Below are 22,876 nucleotides of genomic sequence, written 5' to 3'. Positions count from 1 at the left end.
AAGAAGGTATTCACCAGTTAAGTAGAATATTTGATCCCTTGCCCCCTAAAAAGGTAGAAATTCTATCATGTGTCTTTTTGAGAACATGTGAAAGTTCTTTGCATTTAACATTATACCAGTCTACCTGTCAGTGATTTTTAGATGTGGAAAGTTATGTCTTCACCCTTTGTGTCTTTAACATTTCTATATTTAAACCTTTCACAAATCCATACTGTCCGAACTGAGGAGTCTTAGCTATAATGATGACATTTTTTCTAGGCCTTTAAAAAAAATGGTTCCAGATACTTTATTTAAAAAATAAAACAGGGGCGCCTGGGTGGCTTAGTCAGTTAAGCATCCGACTTTGGCTCGGGTCATGATCTCACGGTCCGTGGGTTCGAGCCCCGCGTCGGGCTCTGGGCTGATGGCTCAGAGCCTGGAACCTGCTTCCGATTCTGTGTCTCCCTCTCTCTCTGACCCTCCCCTGTTCATGCTGTCTCTCTCTGTCTCAAAAATAAATAAACATTAAAAAAAATTTTTTTTAAATAAAAAATAAAACAAAAACTAACTAGGGTGCCTGGCTGGCTCAGTGGGTAGAGTATGTGACTCTTGATCTCAGAGTCGTGAGTTGGAGCGCCATCTTGGATATAGAGATTACTTAAAACAAAACAAAACAAAATAATCCCCCCCTGCAAACTAACTAAAGAATTCTGGTGCATGATAACAGATGCCAGAGCCTTATTCTATACCTTTCAAACCCTAGAAATAAGATTAAATAAAACAAACTGGTAAGTTCCTAATTGTTTGTGTGTGGGGGGGGGGACAGTTGGAGACCAAAAACCATGAGATGCTTCTAAAATATGGAAAGCAGAGAAGTTCAAATTTTAATTTTTTTAAAGTTTATTTATTTGAGAGAGAGCATGCATGAGCAGGGGAGGGGCAGAGAGAGAGGGAGAGAGAGAATCCCAAGCAGGCTCCGTGCTGTCACCATGGAGCCCTATGCAGGGCTCTAATCTCACAAACTGTGAGATCACGACCTGAGCTGAAATCAAGAGTTGGAGGCTTAACCGAATGAGCCACCCAGGTGCCCTGAGAAGTTCAAATTTTAAGTCATAGCTGGAAATGTAAGAGTAATTGCTATAAAAGAACTTTTATAAATTAATAGATGTATTCCAGTGTATCAGTTAGGGAAGTAGAGAAACAGAACCAGTAGGGGGTGTGTGTGTGTGTATATATATATGTATATATATGTATGTATATATATACTGTATGTATATATATATATATATAGTATAAGTGAGTAAGTACATACATATATATACTGTGTAAGTGGATATATACACACACATATATGTGTAAGTGGGTAAACCAATTCCCTGAACAAATCTTTTTGTACGTAGAAATATATACAGGAATGTGTATATAATATATATTGTGTGCATAATACAGGGATATTATATATAAGGATTATATAGGGATATAAAAATATTTTATAAGGATATATATTATATATGGATATAGTATATATAAAGCTATATATAATATATAAAATTTAATTAATATATGTATAAATAATTGAGCTGGATTATATAGGGATGTATAGGGATCTACATGTATATTCCTGTATAATTGTGAGAGCTACTTAAGCAGTTTCTGTGAAGCTATTGTCTCTGCATTTTATTTCTTATTTTTTATCTTTTTAAATTTTAAGTAGGCTCCATGCCCAAAGTGGGGCTTGAACTCACAACCCCAAGATCGAGAGTCACGTGCTCTGCTGACTGAGCCAGCCAGGCATCCCTGGGTCTATTTTTATTAACACATCTCTTTTCCTGGATATGAGCTACCATATTCTGCTTTAATTTTTTGCATATCTAGTAATTTTTATTGGATGATGGAAATTATGAATATTATGCTGTTGGGTGTCTGAATTTTTATAAAAACTTCTTTTAAAGAGTGTTGAATTTTATTATGACTGGAAGGCAGGTTGTTTGTGGATCAGTTTATCCTTTTGATGCTTTTTTTAAACATGTATTTATCTAATTTTGAGAGAGAGAGAGAGAGGGAGTGCGTGCATGCACAAGCAGGGAAGGGGAAGGGTGGGGGGGGGAGCAAGCTTCAGGCTCTGAGCTGTCAGCACAGAGCCTGACACCGGGCTTGAACTCACAAACCGGGAGATCATGACCTGAGCCGAAGTCGGATACTTAACTGACTGAGCCACCCAAGCGCCCCTTGATGCTTCTTCATAAGCTTTGTTAAGATGGGTCTACAGTAGCCTTAGCTTTAGCACTAAGTTGTAATACTTCTATGGTCTCCACTGAATGCTCCATGTTTTCAATATGGTCTCCCCATTCTAGTTTTCTAATGAGACAATCAAGCATCCCCAGCCCCATGTGAGCTCTGGGAATTTTTCAGCTCACGGCTCCTTGGCGAGACCTCATGGGTTTCGCACCGCACATGCGCAACGTAGTATTCTGCCGAAACACGTAAACAGACTGTTGTGCGGATTTGCCTGTTTCTTGAGCTCTTGCCCTGCCCGGTTCCCATTTTCCCCAGCATTCTGCCCTACAAATTCCATTCACCTCAGCATTCCCAAACTCCAATCCCAGTGTCTTCAGGTCAGGGAGAACGTCGCGATCTGCCTGGTTCCCCCTTACTGGACTGCAGTCTGGAAAACGCCTCTAGGCAGATGCCCACAGTGATCAGCAATGTCGTCTTAGTTGGTTCATTTCTCTCAAGTATCACAGTCCCGACTTTGCATGTCTACCAACTGTGGTTTCAGAGACTGTCCAGTTTTCTAGATGTTTATGGCTAGTCTGGTGTCAGTTATTCTGTCACGGTTCAAAGAAGAAATCTACATTTTCTCTTGGTTGTATCATTGAGCCAATGAATCACATGAAAAAGAAACGACCTCTGGACATTTTAGATGCATGAGCCAATATGTTTCCATGTTATTTTGAGACGGAGTGAGCTGGGTTTTTCCGTCACCTACGACCAAAAATTGCATAAGAAGTGACATACTATATAAAGACTTATTTTCACAGCCCCAAATTAAAATACTTACTTAATATTCTATTATTTCTCCTACATGTTTTCCCCAAATTGGTCTTTCGCAATGTGAACATTGCTCTTACTTGACATTTATTGAGATGCGTCTATATACATTTACCTAAATATAATTCAGATGCTAAGTTGGACACTGAGGCTTTAAAGGTAAATTTCCCGCTCTCAAGAAGCTAACAGGTCACTAGGGGAAATTTACATATATGTAAATAAGGGTAACGCGGTTTGTTGTGTATTGAATTATGTCCTCCAAAAAGGCGTGCAGAAGTTCTAATTTCTGACACTTGTGGTATCAATTTGTTTGGGAGTAGGATCTTTGCAGAGGTAGTCAAGTTAAGGTAAGGTCATACTAGAGTAGAGTGAGACCTAATCCAATGCTTGGTGTCCTAATAAAAAGAAGGAAATTTGGGTGCAGACACACAGAGAGGAGAAGGCCCCATGAAGACGGAAGCACAGACACACAGGGGAGAAGCCCACGGGAAGACGGAGATAGAAACCGGAATGATGCATCTATAAGCCAAGGAATGGGAAGGGTTACCAGCAATCCCCAGAAGCTAGGAAGGTGCAAAGAAAAGATTTTTCTCCAGAGCCTTCCTAGAGAGCGTGGCCTTGCCTACGTCTTGCTTTTGGACTTGTGGCCTCCACAACTGTGAACCCAATAAATTTCTCTGGGTCAAGCCACCCAGTTTGTGCTACTTTGTCACAGCAGTGCTAGGAAATTAACACTGGGTTGTATACAGACAATAGTGGAATTGCACTGGGGGAGGAAGAGCACAGAGCGGGGGAATGAAAGTCCCCCAGAATTTACACTCCCTGTGATCGTATCTACTAGCCGTGAGTAGAGGGACCCATTACTAGGCGCTGGTCTAGATACTTTGTATCAGTCAGAAGCCAGAGGGGGAAGGAGGGGCAGAAACAGATTTGAAGAGGTAACAGCCAACGATTTTCCAAAAGAGGTGGAAACTGTGGATCCGCCTATGGGGGAATCTCACGTTTCAGCAACAGAAAACAACAAAGATTTCTCACGGCTCACGAAATTCATTGTTTCTGGAAGATTCTGCAGGGTATCTTTCATCCAGGGGAGGGCTTAGCAGGATCTTCCTCAGCTTTGAGTCGATACCACATCATTCTTAGGATGGCCCCTAGGCAATGAGGAACAAGGCAATGGATCAAAGGCTTAGTCCTTTCTGCCCAAGGCAGGACTTCCCTGGAGGGGAATCTCTGGTTCCGAGTCCTGCATTTTTTGTGGTAGATTCTACCTGGTCTGCACTGTGATCCCACGGCTTCCCCGACCCAGTCCAACTTCCTCGCCTTTTCCTTTGTAACTTTTATTCCACCATAAAATGTTTACACCCCTAACTCCATCACCACAGCTGCTTGCTTTTTTTTTTTTTAACATTTCTTTTTTTCTCTTTCTTTCTATTTTTAATTTTAGAAAGAGAGAGCACAAGTGGGGGAGAGGGACAGAGGGAGAGAGATAGAGATAGATGGAGAGAGAGAGAGCGCGCGAGAGAGAATCTTAGGCAGTTTCCATGCTCCGCACGGAGCCTGATGCCGGGCTTGATCCCACAACCCTGGCATCATGACCTGAGCCGAAATTAGGAGTCGGACGCTCAGCCTACTGAGCGACCCAGGCGCCCCATCGATGTGATTTTAATCTGGGAAAAGAGACACAGCAGTATTTGGGCGGGCGGTGTTTTTGATCACTTGGCAGGTCACTGCCTGAGTTTTTATACTGTCAGGAAGGACGACTCGCCAGCCTTGGTTTTGCTTCACGATCCCTCCCCAAAGAGGGTTGCAAGGGACATCCTGTGTGGAATGAGAAAGCGCTCCCGTCATACTCTAGATAAAGATAGCTATCTGTGTGTAGAATTTCCTAGATGCAAATTGGTCTATTTTAACTTTATCTCCTGTCCCTTCGCACAGTCTCTGTCAGCTCATGTCATTGTAAGTTTCTTGCGGTCTGCAAAATATATTTTGTTAATACTATTTCCTCTCCCCAAAATGAGATCCACACATTGTGTCTCTGGCTAAAATGTAATCATTTCTTGAAATTCATCTTGTATCGTCCACTCCTTGGAGCTGTCCTGCTTTCTTCTTCCTTCTCTCCTGAACGAGGCAGTGTCATTTGTTGCTTCCTTTTATTTTTTTATTTATTTAAAAAAAATTTTTTTTTCAACGTTTATTTATTTTTGGGACAGAGAGAAACAGAGCATGAATGGGGGAGGGGCAGAGAGAGAGGGAGACACAGAATCGGAAACAGGCTCCAGGCTCTGAGCCATCAGCCCAGAGCCTGACGCGGGGCTCGAACGCACGGACCGCGAGATCGTGACCTGGCTGAAGTCGGACGCTTAACCGACTGCACCACCCAGGCGCCCCTGTTGCTTCCTTTTATATCGAATCATGGAGGCTGAGAATTGGGGAGTTACTGGCAGCTTTTACAAAAGACTAAGATTTTGTAGTCACTAATTACCCTTTTTGTAAATACGGTACATCTATTTTTTAACCTGTTCATGTAATTAAAAAAATTTTTTTTAAACGTTTGTTCATTTTTGAGAGACACAGAGAGACAGAGTGTGAACGGGGAGGGGCAGACACACACACTCACACACACACTCACACACACACACACACACACACACACACACAGAATCCGAAGCAGGCTCCAGGCTCTGAGCTGTCAGCACAGAACCCGATGCGGGGCTCGAACCCATGAATTGTGAGATCATGACCTGAACCGACTGAGCCACCCAGGTGCCCCCTGTTCATGCAATTCACAGGAGTCGAAGTAGAAAACATCTGTGAAACACTAATAGCTTTAAAATTAAAAAAAGCTTACAAAAATAAAGCACTAGTATAAATATTCTAATTACTATATTCTTTACTATATGTTCCCGAGGAAGAGGGCCTTACATTTAGCTCTGTGAAATGCACGATAGGCCAAATTCTGGATAGAAGAGTGAGGTAGAAATTTTGGTAATCAAATGTGTATTTTTCAATAGAGTCTTCTTGGTATCATCAAAATTTTGCTTCTGACACTATTAGTGTAAGTAAGGACTAATTTTCTAGTTCCGGAGATGCAGTGTGAGTAAAGACATGCAAATTCTGTTCCCCCTCCCATCCCCCTGAGTTGCAGAGGGAAAAACAGGAAAGATTTTTGTTGACTCCGGTGGTGGGATGGGCGGGGGGGGGGGCGGGTAGAGAGGTGGGGACCGGTTGGTTTTTGAAATGCATAGGTTTCCAAGGGACTGAATTCTTTTTCCACTGGTTGGAGTAGAGCACTGGCATTGGTGGTCTCAGCGGCCAATGGAGTGGGCTCAGTGGAAGGGGCTGGTTATTCATCCTGTCACCCCAGACTGTCCGATAGTTGGGGACCCTGAACTCTGACTTAAGGAGCCAGCTGAATACACCTGTGCTTGTGTAAGCCTGGTAGGGCATTCGGGGTCTGGGCTGCCCAGATCCAAGTTTCTTCTTTTTCTTCTTCTTGCTTCTCCCCCTTCTCCTCTCTTTCTTCTTTTTTGCTTTAATTGAATTTATTTTTTTTAATGTTTATTTATTTTTGAGGGGTGGGGGAGAGGACATGAGTGGAGGCAGGGCAGAGAGAGAGGGGGCAGAGGATCCAAAGCGGGCTCTGCACGGACAGAAGCGAGCCCTATATGGGGCTCGAACCCACGAACCGTGAGATCCTGACCTGAGCCGAAGTCGGACGCTCAACCGACTGAGCCACCCAGGTGCTCCTATGAGTTTGACTTTAAAGAAAAATTCCACATGTAAAGGGTACCATGCAATATGTGTCTTCCACTGTGTGGCTTATTTCAATTAGCATAATGCCCTCCAGGTTCATTCGTGATGTAGCAAATGCAGGATTATTGTCTTTTTTTAAAGGCTGAATAATTTTCCAGTGTGTGCGTGTATGTGTGTGCGTGCGTGTGTGTATCACATTTTCTTTATTCATCTGTCAATGAACACTTAGGTTGTTCCTATATCTTGGCTGTTGTGAATAATGCTGCAATCGACATGGGAGTACAAATATCTCTTTGCGATAATGATCTCATTTCCTTTGATTAAATAACCAGAAGTTGGATTGCTGGATCATATGGTAGTTATGTTTTTAATTTTTTGAGGAACTTCCATACTGTTTTTCATAGTGGCTATGCCAACATACATTCTGCCAAACGTACAAGGGTTTCCATTTCTCCAGATCCTCACCAGCATTTGTTATCTCTTGTTTTATTGATAGTAGACATCCTAACAGGTGTGAGGTGGTATCTCATCATGGTTTTGACCTGCATTTCCTTGATGATTAATGATGTTGAGCACCTTTTTATGTACCTGTTGGCCATGTGTATGTCTTCTTTGGAAAATGTCTATTTGTCCAGTTTTACATTGGGTTATTTTATTTTATTTTATTTTATTTTATTTTATTTTATTTTGCTATTGAGGTGTATGGATTCCTTGTATATTTTGGATATTAACTCCTTAATGGATATGTGATTTGCCAATATTTGCTCCCATTCCGTAGGTTGCTTTTTTAGTTTGTTGATAGTTTCTTTTGCTGTGCGGAAGCTTTTTAGTTTGATTTAGTTCCACTTATTTATTTTTGCTTCTGTTACCTTTGCTTTTGTTGTCGAATGCAAAAAAATTCGTGGCCAAGACCAATGTCAATTACTCCCTGTTTTCTCCTGAGAGCTTTAAGTCATGCGTTCAAATCTTAATCCACTTTGAGTTGATTTTTGTGTATGGTGTATGGTTTTCTGGGCTCTCTATTCTGTTTCATTTATCTATTTGTTTTTATGCTAATACCATATCGTTTTGATTACTATAACTTTATAATACAGTTTCAAATCAGGAATTGTGATGCCTCCAGCTTTGTTCTTCTTTCTCAGGATTGCTTTGGCTATGGGGGCTCTTTTGTAGTTCTGTAAGAATTTTAGGATTTGTTATTCTATTTACATGAAAAATGTTGTTGGGGGGCGCCTGGGTGGCGCAGTCGGTTAAACGTCCGACTTCAGCCAGGTCACGATCTCACGGTCTGTGAGTTCGAGCCCCGCGTCAGGCTCTGGTCTGATGGCTCGGAGCCTGGAGCCTGTTTCCGATTCTGTGTCTCCTTCTCTCTCTGCCCCTCCCCCGTTCATGCTCTGTCTCTGTCTGTCCCATAAATAAATAAAAACGTTGAAAAAGAAAAATGTTGTTGGGAGTTAAATAAGGATTGCACTGAATCTGTGGATTGCTTTGGATAGTGTGGATACTTTAACAGTATTAATTTTTCCTGTTCATGAACATGGAATATCTTTCCATTTATTTGTGACTTCTTCAATTTCTTTCACCAGTGTTTCATAGTTTTCAGGGTATAGTTTTCAAGACCTTTCCCTTTCTGGTTAAATTTTTTTCTGAGTATTTTATTCTCTTTGATACTATTGTAAATGGGATTGTTTTCCTAATTCCTCTTTCTGATAATTCATTGTTAGGGTACAGACACACAGCTGATTTTTGTATATTGATTTTGTATCCTGCAACGTTACTGAATTTATTTGTTTTAATCGTTTCTTAGCGGAGTCTTTAGGGTTTTCTACATATAATGTATCATCTGTGAACAGAGAAAATTTCACTTCTTCCCTTCTAACTTGTATGCTCTTTCTTTCTTTCTATCTTAGCCGAATTGTTCTCTTTAGTTAATGTCCCTGGTTCTGCACAACAGTGCTCTGCAGAGTAGCTTTGGCCATCAAATAATTTTTTCAATGCTCACAACACTAGCACATCCATACTCACGCTTAAATATGCATCTAAATATTTGAATCGGTTACATATCTGCAAAACACTAGACGTTTTACTTGAGTCACGGGCAAATGATTATGGAAATGGAATCCAGTGACCTTGCTATTCAGGCCAGAGTAACAAATGACAGCTGATTATCTTAGCCGATATAGATCATTTTCTTGATTTTGGCTTTCAAGATGAGTTTTATCTTGATTGCAGCTACATGAAGGACCACGTTAGAACCTTCAAATCACAAATCGTAGTATTCAGAACTAGTGAGTGATAGAACATCTAGAGTGTTCTTCTGTCATTTATTCTGGTGAACCAATTAATTAAAAACTGTACAGTTAGGAAATAGAAATTGCAAATGTTTCTCATTACAAAAACTGTAATATTCTTTAACAACGTTCTTTTGACAAATTATAAAGCATAGCAACGTTCTAGTCACATTGATTCCCAGTTAGTAATGCCAAGCTTAGAATGACAGCTTTGGACTTGGATTGTATTTTATTAAGATGCTCAGAAATGTAATGAACAGAATCCAGAAGTTCTACATAAAATATAATGTTTGTGATCAATATTAATGGGTTAAAAAAAAGTCACTACTGTTTCACTTACTGTTACAATGTGAATGCTTAGAGCAACATTGGTTTGTGCTAACTTTCTCAAGGGTAAGTACCAGGTAGCATGCTATGACTTCAGTGGAAACAAATTACATGATAAGTGGGTTATATGTAGACCTACATTTTCTTTTCTGCAAAGATAGGCATGCATTTGTAAGAGGTAGAGACTAAATTTGAAATGAAGAAGTCACCCTATTTGGAATGGAAGAAAACAAAATTTATTTTAGTATCATTTTCTTTTTGGAAGATTTCCTTATTTTAATATATCAGCTCCATGGTGAAAAATTAAATTAGATTAATGTGATAGAGAAACTCATTGTATTTATGGGTTTGTATTGTTACTTAATCTTTGTGTGAGTTTGGCCTCAGTCTTCCATTAAATAAAGATTTTAGAATATATTCTCCCTCCTTAATTTTTTGATTCTTACAGAGGAATCATGGTTAAAATAAGCCCTACAATCAACCGTTCAAGAAATCATTAGCTCCTTCAAATGCCATGAAGTTTGAGGTGTAGACAAAGTTAAAGATACACTTTAGGTAATGCTACTGATTTGTGAATTACAATTTTTTTTGAATTTATAAAATTTCACTTATAATGTCATAGATTATACTCTGCTTGAAACTATAAATTATTTGTTTAATATTTAGTATTAAGACATTCACTGTAGACATATCTATCCATTATAATTTTTAAAAATATTAACAAGCGATGGGGATCTTTCCCCATCTACTTATTTCAAAATATACTGTAGGTGATTATTACCATCTTCTTTTGCTTATTTTTTTTCTGTTGTTCAAGTACTTAGATCAAACTTTATTTTTTTTTTAAAGTTTACTTATTTATTTTAAGAGCGAGAGAGCAGGGGAGGGGCAGAGAGAGAGAGGGAGAAAGAGAATCCCAAGCAGCCTCTGCCCTGGCAGCGCAGAGCCCGATGTGGAGCTCGAACTCACGAACTGTGAGAATCTGAGTGGAAATCAAGAGTTGGATACTTAACCCGCGGGGCCACCCACGCACCCCTAACTCTAGTTTAATTTAAGTAAGAATTTTCATTTGTTTTTTAAGCTGGTTTTACTTATCATTTCTTAATGTTTATTTATTTTTGATACAGAGAGAGACAGAGCATGAACGGGGGAGGGTCAGAGAGAGGGAGACACAGAATCCGAAACAGGCTCCGGGCTCCAAGCTGTCAGCACAGAGCCCCACGCGGGGCTCGAACCCACGGACCGCGAGATCATGACCTGGGCCGAAGTCTGACGCTCAACCGACTGAGCCACCCAGGCGCCCCTACTTGTCATTTCTTAAAATAAGTGATGGAAAATAAAATAATTTGGAAACGAAAGACTGATAACTCTGTCCCAAATTAGACACAAGTCTCCAATAATGTGTAGAAACTAAACCACCTGTCCCTAGAATGATGCTGCCTTGGAACCAGATCCATGTAGGGTGGCCCCGCCCTTCAAATAAGGAGGACTCAGAGGACCCTCCGGAGTCGGGATGATAGTCACCGCCTGCCATTCAAAAAGCTTGAGCTCAGCTCTTTTTCCAGCAGTAATCATTTATCACTCATGATCCAACCAAAATCTTTGGCCCACTTTGGTTAAGAAAGTCAAGGCCAGATCTGACCCAGGATCCTGGCCTCAATAATACCATGTGCTATTGGATTACCTTTCCACTCACCATAACAGGCAAAAAAGAAGAGATCAGAGAACCATTCTTTGTACCACCAACAGTCCCATTTTATTCAATACAGTTTATTTTGGTGTTTCTGATCTGAGTTGTATTTTAGATCAACCCACTTATTTTCAGTTCAAGGGATCCTTCAACTGAGATCGTTAAACAGACACAATTGTTTAGCTTCTTCCCCTTCTTCTTCTTCGTCTTCTTCTTCGTCTTTGTCTTCTTCTTCTTCTTCTTCTTCTTCTAAATAAGCTGAATGTCCGAAGCCAAACCAGGGAATCTTCATGTCAAGGGGTTGCTTAGATCACAGTTCCTACTGTTTATCCACAAACATAGGTTCCACATATGATGTAGAGAGCTGGCTAGTGGTGAAAGAGGTCATTCTAAGGCATCCTTCACAGAATGAGATGTCATCTCAAAGGGATATATTGTCTCAGACACCTTTATTTTATTTATTTTTTTATTTTTATTTTTTTTTAATTTTTTTTTTCAACGTTTATTTATTTTTGGGACAGAGAGAGACAGAGCATGAACGGGCGAGGGGCAGAGAGAGAGGGAGACACAGAATCGGAAACAGGCTCCAGGCTCTGAGCCATCAGCCCAGAGCCCGACGCGGGGCTCGAACTCACGGACCGTGAGATCGTGACCTGGTTGAAGTCGGACGCTTAACCGACTGCGCCACCCAGGCGCCCCATGTCTCAGACACCTTTAATCCATCTTTTTCTTTAAGTGGGATGCATCCTATTTTCTTTTAAACCGCACAACCTCTAGCAAACAAGCTGGTATCTCCATAGTGCAAATGACAGAAACTGAGTTCAGAGTCAAAGGATTATCAAGTCGAAACTAAGAGCTAAGGGAATATGGACCCCCACCACTAAGTGAGGCTGATTTTAAAGGCCTGGAGTCAAGTACACAATGGGTATTGTTTACTTTGAAACTCCAGCTCTCAGGCTTTTAAATGATCTTTTTAATGGTGTGGCTGTCTTTCCCATGAGGGGATCGCACCTTCCCAGTGGGTGCTCAGGAGTATTACCCTTTTGAATAGCCAACAGGGCCCCCCGCTGATTCATGACCATTTGCAGAACAGGATCAGTCTCTGGGGTCCTTAATTTTTTTTCCTCTCCTGGTACAACAAGACGAATGCACTGAAACTGTGCCCAGGTTTTACTTCAACCATAGCATGAGATAAAGAGGATTTACAGGCAAAGAACTCCCTTGAACAGCAGCCAAAAAAGCAGATAACTTTTAAATAACACGATGTGGTGGAAGAAACTGCCTTGTGGCAATCTACTTTTGAGAAAAACAGCAACTATTTACAGTAAAGTGTTGGCAAACTGTGTGCATTTAGGCTCTAGGAAAGGCGGAAGGTCACCACACTGCTTATGGGTTTTCTTTCATCGAGAACACTGACTTGAAGGTTACAGACAGAAGTTACATTTTTATTATTTATCTTCAACCAAGTTCAATTGATTTACAACAATCAGCCATATGACTCATTCACTTTGAATGGAAATGAATTCAAAGACGACATTAGAAGAAACATACAATGAGAAATTATCTAAATTATACAATTGTACCCCCTCACTTGAAACGGATTCAGACTTATAATAGATAATTGCTTTCTTGTACTGACGGGTTCTTTTCCTTTTCAGTATAAGGTGATTCATCTTCAGGTTTCCCTAAATAGTGAACTCTCTTAATGTTCTTAAAGTCTAATTAGTTTTCAAAAATCCTTTTCAAAAACATGTTTTGTGGAATATATCCACTGAATCAAATGAGGTTTGTTATGCTAAGACTCTCAAGTTGTTAACATGGGAGAGCTGACAATGTCATGTGCTTTAATTAGCATCCAACACCACAGTCCTTACGGGTGGTGCGTGAGGGTAATAACACCTAAGGACACTGATTTTTTTTTTAAGTTTGTCCATTTTTGAGAGAGAGAGAGAGAGAGAGAGCAGGAGAGCGTCCGAGAGAGAGGGAGAGAGAGAATCCCAAGCAGGCTCCGCCCTGCCAGCACAGAGCCCAACAAGGGGCTTGAACCACAAACTGTGAGCTCGTGACCTGAGCCGAAACCAAGAGCAGGTTGTTCAACCGACTGAGCCACTCAAGTGCCCCAGGACACTGATTTTTGAACACACATAATATGAAGGGACAAAACGTCTCCTAGCCACGGAAATAACCACATAGACCGTAACAGCATCCAGGGAAGAAAGATGGTGAGTCTGAGGTGAGTAATAATCCAGATGCAAAAGAAGTGTCGTCTACGCTACGGTAGGAGAATCCATTAGATGTCTCCTCTCCTCTGGCCCTAGTTCACGTTCACCCGCAATATTCTGATAGCTAATTTGCTGCTCAAGTGCCTTAAGACCATGAAAGAAAGACCACTGGTTTAGAGGAAGTGACAGTGGTTTTCGTTACAAACTGTCTAATACACACAGTTGGTGATCTCTGCAGGGGTGGACAGTGGCAAATTCCTGGACCAGGACTGTTGAGAACAAAATCCTATACATTCAACCCAGAACTTCTATCGGCCAGCAAGTCTTCAGATGAGCAGTTCTCAAACGTTTCCACATCATGGCATATGAGGAAATGATAATATTTGTAAGTCCCCCTGAGGTGAACTTGAGGGCATTTGAGGAGTCACTATGGGGCTTTGTGCAAAAACGATTGCATTCCCTTTATGTTACATATTGATGATAAGGCAAGAAAATAAAACTTAGTCGAAAATATTGAATATCGAGTTTGTAAAAAACTTACAGATAAAATGGCTTCACTCTTTGACGTGAAAAGTGGAGTTGGGTCCTGAGAATATTTTACACACACACACACACATACACACACACACACACACACACACACACCTGATTTGCAGCTCAAAACCGTTCCATGTAATTCCTGATCCGAACCTTTCACGTTCTTCATAGTTACCTTGGTCAGAAATTATGTTTACAGAAGCAGAGGTACCAAATAGCAGATTATCACTTTTTCTCCCATGAATGGAAACTGTTTTCTTGCCCTTTATCTTTGATCTTTTATTTTTTTAATGTTTATTTATTTATTTTGAGACAGAGAGAGAGAAAGAGAAAGCATGAGTTGGGGAGGGGCAGAGAGGGAGAGAGGGAGAGAGAGAATCCTAACCAGGCTCCTCCCTGTCAATGTGAAGACCGATGCAGGGTTCGATCTCATGAGCCATGAGATCATGACCTGAGCAGAAACCGAGAGTCGGCTACTTGACTGGCTGACTGAGACACCCAGGTGCCCCTGATCTTTGGTCTTTTAAAATCTTACTTTGGGGGTGCCTGGACGGCTCAGTTGGTTGGGCATCTGGTTCTTGATTTTGGCTCAGGTTATGATCTTGTGGGCCTGTGGATTTGAGCTCCACGTTGGGCTCTGTGCTGATGGTGCAGAGCCTGCTTGGGATTCTCTCTCTCTCTCTCTCTCTCTCTCTCTCACTCTCTGTCTCTTTCTCTCTGTCTCTCTCTCCCTCTGTCCCTCCTTTGCTTGCACTGTCTCTGTCTCTCTCAAAATAAATAAACCTTCGCAGGTCTTAGAAAGCTATTATTGAAAAAAAACCTTAAAAATCTTCCTTCGTAGGTTTATCATTTTTAAAGAATGGAAGTCCCTTCTCTTTGACAAATGCAACATTGAAATGTTTTGTGATAATGAGTGGATTTTGAAGCCTTTAAAATGTTCTCATACTAAATATTTCAAAGTTTTCATGAAGTTTTTCTTCCAGCATAAAGATCTTGCCCCACTGGTCTTACTAATAATTTCGAGTTCGAATTCTAACAGTTACTAAACATCAGTCATGGTATTTTTCTTTGAACGCATCAATATTGACACTACAAGTTCATTTATTTCATGGGGTCCTCCCAATCTTGGGTCAAGTTCTTTAAGAAGCTCAACAACATTAGTTAACACATTTTGAAGCCACCATACCAACCCTCATATGTGCAAAGTAAGAATCATTTACACCCACACTTACACTCACAATTTCAATGGCTCTTTCAGCTCAGAGACTCCAGACATTTTTCCTTGGTCATCCTCTTGGGTATGAACTGGTAGTATATGTTTCTGATCTCAATTTTTTGCATAAAGCTCTAAACAAGTGCGACTGTAGTGGCTTGAATTCACCGTTTTGAAAATATCATTTAATGTGGAATAGAGAACCATGGAAAATCTTCATGCCAACATTTCTCTGCATTTGTAATTGAAACACGAAGGCTTTCCTTGATGGGATTTGGGGGGACCAACATTAGCTTAACAATGAAATTGTCAATAGACATCTAAGCGTTGTACCTGATATATATTATTTGCTTCGGTACATTGACTCAGCACTATAAGTAGCTTATCTCAGGTGCTTTGGTCTTTTTCCCTTTGAAGAGATAAGCTTTGTGGAAGGGAGCTGGTCTGATGTGCTAGGCATTGTTGCTTCATTTGATAATTTTTCCATGACAAAAAAAAAAAAAAAAAAAGGCTGAGGATTAAAAGAATGAATGAAGAGCATTAATGTGAATTTGAGATAAATCCTCATTATTCTGCGTGAAAGTGATTTAAGCCTCCTGATTCCTTGGCTTTCTTGGATGGCCACGTCTGCGGTGTTTTGCCCCAGATTTACCGAGATATAATTGACATACAGCATTGTATTAAGTATAAGGTATACCACGTGATGTTTTGATAGATATACATATTGCAAAATGAATATCACCACAAGGTTAGTGAACATATCCTTCACTTCACATAATTACTATTTTATTGTGGTGGTGGTGGTGCTGAGATTGAAACTTTGTCCTCGTAGCAACTTTCAAGTACAGTTATTGTTAACTACAGTCGCCATGCTTTACCTTAGATCTCTGCCCCTTATGCATCTTCTAACTGAATGTCTGTACCCTTTGACCAACATCTCTCCATTTTTCCCGACCCCTCAACCCTGGAAACCGCCATTCCACTCTGTTTCTGTGAGTTCAATGTTTTTAGATTTCAAATATAAGTGGGATCATACAGTATTTGTCTTTCTCTGTCTTATTTCACTTGGCATAATGCCCTCGAGGTCCATCCACGTTGTCGCAAATGGCAGGATTTCCTTCTTCTTTATAGCTGAATGGTATTCCATTGTATACACTTACTTTCTTTATCCTTTCGTCTGTCCGTGGACATTTAGTTTGTTTCCATGTCTTGGTTATTGTGAATAGTGCTTTGCAACACTGTTTTGAAAGTCATCTCTGACAGTTCAGTCCAGAACCTGTCACTCCAGCCCTTGCAACAATCCTATAAATCTCTAAATCCCTGCCAACTAGACTGGATTTTGCTGTCCGCAGTAGAACTTCAAATGATACAATGACTGGTATCAGAAGTGGCTGCTGACCTCAGAAATTCAAAGACATAAATCTGGAACTGGTTGTTTAATCTGAGTGGATCTGAAAACAGTGAAGAGATCTTGAGTTTACCTTGAGAGGATGTCTTATGGGACTCACATGTGGTCTCTTAGAGAGAAGTAACTTTTGGAGACAATTTTGACAGACCAAGCCGCTACTGACATGGCACAGTTATGGCCATGGACAAAAGCACCACCAGGGATGTGAGATGGGTGAAATCCTTCTAATTATATTTAGTAGTTCTGAGACAGGAAATGACAGCCTTAGAGTTTTCAGTTTTAAGCCATGGCCAGAGAACCAGATAGTTCCAACGACTGCCATACGATGATATCTTATCTCTTGTAACCACAGTCTGGATCTGTAGATTTCTGATTTATCATGTGTGCTGAACTCATAGCTTCACCAGGTTTCTGAAAAGATCTAGAAGCAGCGACCAACCCAGTAGCAATGAGAAGCCCTCGTGTTTAACTTATGGTCTCTAAATTTAATTTTCCACTATGACGAACCCGGGCAGAAAATTTTTCCAAGTTATGTATGATAAGTGACTTGTCCCCAGAAATATAGAGGACTATTATGAGTCCATAGTAATAAGACAAACAACCCGTTATGAGTAGGACAAATGTTTGAACAAATACTTCACAAAATAAGGTATAGAAATGGTTAACAAAAACCTAGAATGAGCTCATCATTAGTCATGAAGGAAATACAAATGAAAACCAGAAGGATACACCACTACACATCCAACAGAATGGCTGAAATTTATAAATTTTTTAACGTCTATTTATTTTTGAGAGAGAGAGAGACAGAGACAGAGAGACAGAGAGAGAGGGCGAGCATGAGGGGAGCAGGGGCAGAGAGAGAGGGAGACACAGAATCCGAAGCAGGCTCCAGGCTCTGAGCTGTCAGCACAGACTCCAACATGGGACTTGAACCCACAAACCGTGAGATCACGACCTGAGCCGAAGTTGGATACTCAACTGACTGAGCCACCCGGGCTCCCGGAATGGCTAAAATGGAAAGGCCTGCCAATACCAAGTGCTGTAGAACATAGGAAGCAATTGGATGGCTCACTCATTGGTGGTGAGTATGCAAATACAGTATAGAGCCTTTGGAAAAACAGTTTGGCAAGTTCTCATAACATCAAGCGTACACATGGCATGAGACCCAGAAATCCCATTCTTGGGTATTTTCCCAAGGAAGGAGAAACATATGTTCACACAAAAACCTGTGTATAAATGTTTAGAGCAGATTTATTGATAACAGTCCAAAACTGGAAAGAACCCAAGTGTCCATCAACCAGTGATTGGATGTTGTATATCCGCGTAGTGCAGTCGTCCTCGGCGACGGAAAGGAACAAGCTCCTGATATATGCAACACCACGAACACATCTTAAAAGCTAAATTAAGGAAGCCAGACACAAGAGGTAGCATGTTGCATGGTGCAACCGATAAGATATTTTAAAAATACAAAATTATAGGGAGAGAAAAACAGACCAGTTTTTCCCGGAGAAGAGGGCTGGAGGGAGAGGTCTGACTTCAAAGGGGCATGAAGGAAATTTGGGAGGGTGGAAATGCTGTACATCTTCATTGTGATAAGTTACACAGCTGTAAACATTTGCCCAAACTCATCCAGCCATATATGTTCAAGTAAAAAGGACCAAGGCTGGGGGACGGACAGAGGCAGGCAAGGGACGGAGTTTGGAAAGTATGAGAGGAATTCAGGAGAGGGAGAGTTTTGTTTTGTTTTGTTTTTTTACTAAAGTCAATCAAAAGGTCTTGTATGAAGACGGCATTTGAGCTGGGCTTCGTTAAGTAGAAATAAAAGAGTATTCCAGGGGTTACACGAGTTGCGGATGACCTGGCAAACAGTAGGTGCTTAATAAATATTTGTGGAATAGACGCAATGATGAAGGGACAGTGAGCGAAATCCAGAAAAAAGTATGGAAAAATTGGGGGTGACAGTCGGCTTGGCTGGGGCTTGTGTTGGGGGAGAGAGGTGGGCTGCACAAATAGGGAATGGGCAGACGGTTTTGCATACCAGGCTAATGAGTTCAGACTTTATTTTTAGGAAGCCGACTGAAGTTTGAATAGGGGAGTGACACGTCTAGAATGAGAAGTTCCGGAAGGCTGATCTGCCTCTGGTATGGTCTCTCGTATCGATGCAGGAATAGGAGGCAGAGAGGAGCCGAAGCCATCAGACGCCAAAAATGGTGGCCCGGATTGGGATGACCGTAAGGATTAAAGAGGAGGAATAGATTAGGAGACAAAATGAAGAGGGCCCGTTGACCTCACTGCCGATTGGAGTGGAGGAGGGTGGAGGACGAAGAAGGGAAACTGAGGTCTTAGGCCGTTGGGAAGGGTGGCATCAAGAGGAAAGAAAGGTGGAAGAGGAGGAGATTGGCCCAACACAAGTGCCGTGAGGGCAGACTGGACGCCCTAGGGCCTGGAAAGTGGGCCACGCAGGGGTGCGGCTTAGGGGAGCCTGGACAGGGGGCGGTGATGCGGCAGCCATCGGCGCAGATTCCGGCTGGGGCCTGTCTTTGGGGGAAAGCGCTAACATCCCAGAGTACGCGAATCCAGAGCCGGTCCGCGGGCCAGAGGCTGAGGCCGGACTGCCTGCTGATTTCCAGTGTTCACCCGGACTGGCCGCGAAGAGCAGGGTTCCCGTGTCCACCCCGCGCAAAGCTCTGGACTCGGGAGCTCAAGATGCCTTCCCTGCAGACCGCTTACCCAAGGCGGGACGGGGGGCGCGCGCGCAGCCCAGCGCGAGCTTTCAGGGCCGAGGCGCGCGCAGGCGCGGCCGGTGTCGCCTAGCAACCAAGAGCAACAGTGGCCTCGGAGGCGCGCGCGGACGGCGGCGGGTGCGGTTCTCCGGGCGCGAGGGGCCGCCGCTCGGCGGGATCCGCCGGCAGGTAAAGGCGGGCGTGCGGCTGCGCGGCTACTCCCGCGGTTTGGAGGGGCCCGGGGCCGAGGTCCCCGCAGAATTGGGGCAAGGGGGAGGTGCCCAGCGCGTGGGGGCCTCTGGGACAACCGACGGAACGAATGCCTCGTTGGGGGTTGTCGGTCCCTGCCCTGTGCGTCCAGTATCAGCCGGGGATCCGGGTGGGTTTCCTAAGCATCCTGGCCTCCTTCCGTTTAACAGGTGACAAAACAGGCCCCGAGAGGGGATCTGAGAGTCTAAGATTCCGTTCCGTGCCTCCCAGCAACTCAGGAAACGAGTCCCCACTGGCTGTAGTCTTCCCCCTTCCTTCACAGTTTTTAAAATAAGGCTCCTCCTCAGAAAACATTCAAGATCGCACAGGCTGAAAGCTCACAAAGAAGTGCAAACGGTCGACAAATTTGTGGGGGGAAAGCGTGGCTCCTTTCTAATGACGGAGGAGGTGCCCATTTAAAGCAGATTTGTTTTTGTGCTCAGTGCGGTGAAGTTCATGCCTTTTCATCCAGTTATTTGCCTTTCTCTTAAAGAAGCAGTTGAGGACGTGGATGAACATTTTATGTCTAAGGAGGTTCATTGCAGCCGTATCCATAATTTCAGGAAATGAGAAACAAATGTTCAACAATAGGGGACTGTCTAGATACATAGTGGATTTGACAATAGTATTTTAAATGACATGATATGCTGATTCACTGGAGATGATTGGAGCAATGAATGGACACAGAGATTTGACGAACCTGTCCATTAGTGTAAAAAAGCAGCAGGAAAGGAGGGCACTTGTGGGGATGAGCCCTGGGTGTTGTCTCTAAGTGATGAAGCACGGGAATCTACCCCCAAAACCAAGAGCACACTGTACAGCCGGTATGTTAGCCAGTTTGACAATAAATTATATCAGAAAAAAAAAAAAAAAAAAAGAAGAATATGGTAGGCAAATGGTTCCAGGAAAGGAAGTTGAGAATAGGAGATCGAAACCCATGTAGCATGGTAAAATCCCTATAGAAAACACACAAAAAGGAACTATCCTGAAACAGTGCTAATCTCCCTGAGTTTATTCCTGAGTGATTTTTTTTTTTTTTATTCCATGTGCCCTTCCTTGTTTTCCAAATTTTCTGTAATGAAATGTATTCTGTATAACTGGACAGTAGACACAGAACTATACAGTTAAGCAGGGTTAAAATGGTAAATTTTATGTTGTGTATATTTTAGCACAATCGAAAACATCACTGGGGAGGGTGGTAAAATAGTCAAGGAAAGCAGGTGTGCTTCAAAAAGTCAAAGGGATTTGTTGGGTTTTTTTTATTTTTTTATTTTTAAAGTGTTTGTTTATTTTTGAAGGAGAGAGAGACGGAGTGTGAACAGGGGAGGGGCAGGGAGAGTGGGAGACACAAAATCCGGAGCAGGCTCCAGGCTCTGAGCTGTCAGCACAGAGGGCCATGCGGGTTCTCTGGAACCCACAGACTTGAGACATCATGACCTGAGCCAAAGTCAGATGCTTAACTGATTGAGCCACCCAGGCGCCCCAGGATTTGTTTTCTTAATGTGGCGTCTCTGGAGCTTTAGAGGCAAACAAATCTTTAAAGAATAAACGAACATAAGATAATGTGGTTGTATCGTGTTGATTTTAAGTGAAATGTTGAATTTACAACGTTAAAAAAAAAAAACACCTTACGGTCATCTTTGAGGCTCATCGCCCCGATCTATGTCAGCTAAATACTTTGTCCCCCATTAACTACTGTACTCAATTTGGTAATAAAAACACAAACTAAATGCTTCCTACTTTACGGTACTGCCTGGGATCGACTCCATTGCTGTCGTCCTGTGTTAAGGCAATTCTAACCTCTGTACTCTTCAGTATGCAGTTACTCAAAGCCACTGTCCTGAAATGGGAAAAAAATCAGTTCCTGAGTGAAAATCAGATGATGTACAGTAATTTAGTGCAAGTATAATTCAGTTCTTCTTAAACATTATTCATAAGGAGTTCTTCTGTAAATCAAAGGCTGCTCTACCTTGGAGTCGATTACGAAGCACTCTAAAATTTCTTTTTCCTAGAGATTAATCGCAAGATAGATTTGCATTTGTCCAGAATGGTTTCTGTCCATCTGCCTGGAATATCATAAACACAAAATCTAGGGTCTGTGTGCTTTTCAAACACCCATGAAAGATGTTTGAGTTTTGAAAAAAGTATTGCCTCTAAAGTCTGAAAAGAAACTTGAAAAATTAATGTAAATGTTTTAATATTAAATTATATTTGAGAACAGTTTTCTCATTTTGCAAGAAGTTTGAGGTATACAACCTGCTGAATAATTTCAAATGCTTGATTTCAAAACTTTATGTGATGAAAATCATATTTAATGGGGAATGTGGGTACACTTTAATGTTTTAATATACTGGATGTGAGGGAGGGCATCACAGTGTAAGCTTGCCCAGACCCTCAAAGATCTTGAAATTTATGTGACCTGAACTGAGGGATCTGGATGTCTTTCAGAAGCCCCTAGGAGTTTCTATGAACACGTGGCGTTTTAAAACATGTGATAAATTCTGGTTAGTGCCTCTAATGCTAAGAGTTGCTTTTGTCCCTTGAGAGACCATCTGAACCAATCCTGACATTGTAGATTCTCACCAAAGATTTTTGACTTCCCAGAATTTTCTGGAAACTGTACTAATTTCCCTGAGACAGGTTTGTAGCATCTGAGATTGCCCAAATGCCAAACATAACCTCTCACTGGAGAAAACTCGAAAGGTTTCTAGAGTTATTTATTCTAACAGTCCCCAACATCTTGGAAAGTCCTCTGTACCCAGATGGGGTTACTGCTCTGTGGTTTATCAGCTGTCAGTACCAATCCTTTGACTTTTTGTCTGCACAGTTATGGACATACGAGGGCAGGTAGAAACAGGTCTTGTAAGCAGTAACCCCAACTTCTCCAGAATACGTCTCTTCAGATTCTCAATTACTTTTTTTTTTTTTTTTTTTTTATTGAGCTATGGATTATATTAGAGAAAACTTTTGGTTATCTGGGAAAATGACACCAACGTTCATTTGGAGTTGCCTTGTCTTGGGTATCAGTCACAAAATCATACTCCCAGGAAAAACAGAGTTAATGATTTTTATACGTATCGAATAGCTACCATGTACCAGATACTGTTGGGATAGATCAGTGCAGGAAAGCAGACAAAAATCCACCCCTTTGTGGCAGAACATTCTTGGAGCTCTCAAAAGTAAATTGGATTTAGTCTCCTAAGCACCCCATCAGTGAGCTATATGCATGGTAAACTGTTTCCCGTTATGTAAGTGAAAGTTATGCCATGGATGTGTTCACCTCCTTACAAGCTGGAAGCCAGGACTGATGCCCAACAATCTTAACAGTAAGTTCCTTAAAAACTGTGGCGTTTGAAATAAGACTGCAGGTAACATATTTGTACATGTACGACCATTTCTACCTATATCACATCATCTCTTTTTTAGGTAAAAT

At 41.7% G+C, this 22,876-nt stretch overlaps 1 protein-coding gene across 14 annotated transcripts in view; it reads left to right on the top strand.

Annotated features, from left to right (window-relative positions):
- Positions 1 to 19,296: 19,296 nt before the first annotated feature.
- Positions 19,297 to 22,876, top strand: part of ARMC3 (armadillo repeat containing 3) — a 102,432-nt gene continuing 98,852 nt past the window's right edge. For 9 of the 14 annotated variants that reach the window (XM_086714766.1, XM_086714761.1, XM_086714760.1 and 6 more), the window contains exon 1: positions 19,297 to 19,383. The gene's annotated coding sequence lies outside the window, so the exon portion shown is untranslated. Of the gene's footprint in view, positions 19,384 to 19,428; positions 19,614 to 22,382; positions 22,770 to 22,876 lie in introns of those variants that run through there. The other 5 variants (XM_086714759.1, XM_086714754.1, XM_086714753.1 and 2 more) reach the window with 5 other exon arrangements.

This window comes from Puma concolor, chromosome B4, assembly GCF_028749965.1.
Source record: "Puma concolor isolate L17-30 chromosome B4, mPumCon1.1.hap2, whole genome shotgun sequence".
NCBI classification, from domain to species: Eukaryota; Metazoa; Chordata; class Mammalia; order Carnivora; family Felidae; genus Puma; species Puma concolor.
The sequence above is the reverse complement of the archived record's forward strand: the minus strand, read 5'-3'. Positions and strand labels throughout refer to the sequence as shown.